This window comes from Aegilops tauschii, chromosome 1 (assembly GCF_002575655.3).
Source record: "Aegilops tauschii subsp. strangulata cultivar AL8/78 chromosome 1, Aet v6.0, whole genome shotgun sequence".
Taxonomy (NCBI): domain Eukaryota; kingdom Viridiplantae; phylum Streptophyta; class Magnoliopsida; order Poales; family Poaceae; genus Aegilops; species Aegilops tauschii.
In genome coordinates this window covers 446,740,598-446,743,648 of record NC_053035.3, presented here as the reverse complement: position 1 = coordinate 446,743,648, position 3,051 = coordinate 446,740,598, and the positions used below count along the sequence as shown (strand labels likewise).

The 3,051-nt window shown below is 47.8% G+C and overlaps 1 pseudogene; it reads right to left on the bottom strand.

Moving 5' to 3' along the window:
- Nucleotides 1–353: 353 nt before the first annotated feature.
- LOC141042457 (uncharacterized) lies at nt 354–1,701 on the bottom strand (annotated as a pseudogene).
- Nucleotides 1,702–3,051: the final 1,350 nt, after the last annotated feature.

The window sequence follows — 3,051 nt, the reverse complement described above, 5'->3', positions numbered from 1 at the left end:
ATCAATTGGCAATAAACAATATGGATTAACACTTAACCAAATCATCTAGGCAAACCAGTCACAATAAATCAACAGCTTCTGGAAACAAAACAACTACTTTTACACATGATGATGAGTTCTAGAAAAATAATCTGGAAAACAGGGGACATTTTTTACAGTGAAAACAGGGGTGCATTCATTTAAGGAAGCAAGTCACAGTTAAAGCAACAAAGGTTACAAGATTGGGAGTTCTAGAAAAATAATCTGGGAAACTGGTTGAAGTAAATGAAACTGGACAGAACGTGCATTATACAACGATTTTAGTACTAACAAATTACAAATCCGTTAAACTCTATGAATTTAGGAACGTGGGCAATAAATCTAACAGATCCAAGTGGCTTGGTGAGCAATTTGCACCGGTAACAATTGCTTGATCGATCAAAGTAGAAGCAAGAGAGATGAATCTAAAGAATGGATCAAATAGGAGATTACCTACTCCATGCTATCAAGCATCTTGAAGCTCCTTGTCATCATCTGCGGCAGGCAGTGGTGACAACCGCAGAAAGAATGGAAAAGCAGCACCTCTGTAGCGCTCATCCGCATTGTTGCAAAAGATTTGTTGCAGCTTGACGGTGTTCAGATTGAGCACAAGAATATACGATTCAGACTTCCTTATGGACCAAAACTCAATGTAGACATAGCCGGCTTTCATTGCGAGGATGCGCAGCCTCTTCATCCATTCGTCACGACGAATCCTCTTCAAGTACCCGAACTGTTTCAGCAAGGGGACCTCCTTCTTGACCACCCACCAACCATTCACATCACGGACCCAGAGCAGCACGCTTTGCTCCTTGCTAGACACGATGCACAACCCGCCGTGCTCCGCCATGTCCGCCACGCAGTACGACTCGCCAACCGGGAACGGCGCGGTTATAACCGACCACACCATGGTTTTCGTGTCAAGCACATATATCTTCTCTTCATCCTCATGCCAGTTCTTGGTGTTCGACCGCCAGTACGCGAACCGCCCCGCGGCCATACCGTCGCTGCGAGGCCACGCGAAACCCCAGTATGGGAACGACGAGTCAAGCACGGCCCATTTGCCGGTGCGGGAGGAGAAGACGGCAAAGGTTTCTTCGACCCAGAGATCTATGCCGATGACCTGGAACGAGGCGTCGGCCTCGTCGGCGACGATGGCGTACCGGCGGTGTGCCAGCGCTCGGGTGGCTGGAAGAAGATGGCAGTCCGCTGGAGAGGGTCGTAGACGGCGAGCTTCGACGCATAGCGGCCGCAGGAGAGGAGGAGGAGGCCGCCGTCGCAGCCACGGAGGCGCCACTCGTCGGCAGCTTTAATCTCGGGGTGGCGTTGGAAGTAGAAATCGCCTAATGCTGCGGCGACGCCCAGCTCTAGGTGACGCGACTGTGCCGTGACGAAGCGGAGAGCAGGGTTGTGGAGGGGGACGCGCTCGCGGCCAAGGTCGGTGAGGATGACGCCGACGAGCGGCGGCCTGCGGAGGGAGCTGAAGCGGCGGAAGACGGCGGGGTCGGAAGCGACGCGGCCCCAGCGCTTGCAGACGAGGGCGGCGCTGGCGAGAGACCCCGTGTCGGGGAGGCGACGGAGTATTTCCCCGAGGAGCTCGGCGCCGGTGTAGGCCCCGGGCGGCGCCGGCGGGGTCCTGGGCTTCTTGACGCTGGCGCCCTCGCTTCTCTGGCATGGCTCCATCTCTTCCTCCCTCGCCTCCTGGATTGGGGATCGATGGTGTCGCCTCCGCTCTCTGTTGTTGGAAGGGGATTTCTTGCCACTTTTGGCGCCCATATCGTAGCAAGGCTCGCGCCAAAATCGTTTCGCGTTAGCGCGAAAAGAAAATCGTTTTTTTCTTCTTTTGCGGGTAATACCTCGGGCTGCAAACGAGTCGAGCTCGAGCGAGTTGGAGTAGGCTCAGCTCAACTCATATGAAAATTCGAGTGAGCTCAAATTGAGTGAAGCTCATGATCGAGCCGTAGAACATGACTCGTGCTCAGCTTGTAACGATCTTGAGTCGATCTCGAGCTAGTTTCGAGCTAAATGAGACGGTAAAAGTTATAAATCTATGAATGAAAAACAAAAAAGTTAAGGTGAATATGCTAGGAACCTTTGCCAAAAATATAGGATATTTAACACATAGTCGACCACGTGCCATAACTAGGCATAAATCTTCTCTGCACTTAATTAAGTTTTCATGTTCGTTGGTAAATAAAATGGAGAAAAATTATGGACAACATATATGATAATAAATCATCTTATTCTCATTTAATATATGGCATGATCATTTAACATAATGATATTCTGTCGAGCTATCGAGCTAAAATCGAGCGATCCAACATTGGCTCAAGATCGGCTCATTTCTCGGTCGAGCTACATAAAGTGTTCAAACTCAGCTCGTTTCTTTTCGAGTCGATCTCGAGTCGAGTCAAAAAACAAGTCGATCTCGAGCGGCTCACGAGCCTCGAGCTTCTCTTACAGCCCTAGTAATACCCCTATGCTTTTGATCCTCCTGCTCTGACCTCGCGTGCAACCACTCTCTCTCCGTTTTTTTTTTGCGTATAAATTTATTTGAAATCAAACTACACAAAGTTTGACTTTATCAGTGCAGCCCATTTTCCACAAGTTGGACATTTTTAGAAATTTTAAAATTGATAATCACAGTTAATGTTGAGGATATCGTTTATCATTAGCCTCTCGGTCAGTTGGGGATTAGAAATTAATCGGAAATCGGCCGGTTAATCGATTTTATCGGTCAACTATTAGTCGGCCATTTTTTGCAAATCCCAGGTTCCCAACACTAAATTATGATATATATTTAGTATCAAAAAATATTAGAAAGAAGTGTTACCTTGATTCCTAGCCTTTGAATCCTCGTATAATGACAAATAAAATAGGACAATAGTACATATTGCATAACAAGGTCCACAAAACACAAATAAACATAGCTTTTGCAAACATAGTGCAAGGAGTAGGCTCGATTTATCGATAGATTCCCGATAAATCGCTTGACAGAGCAATAAATCGGCCCAAACGATAGCAGTGATCACA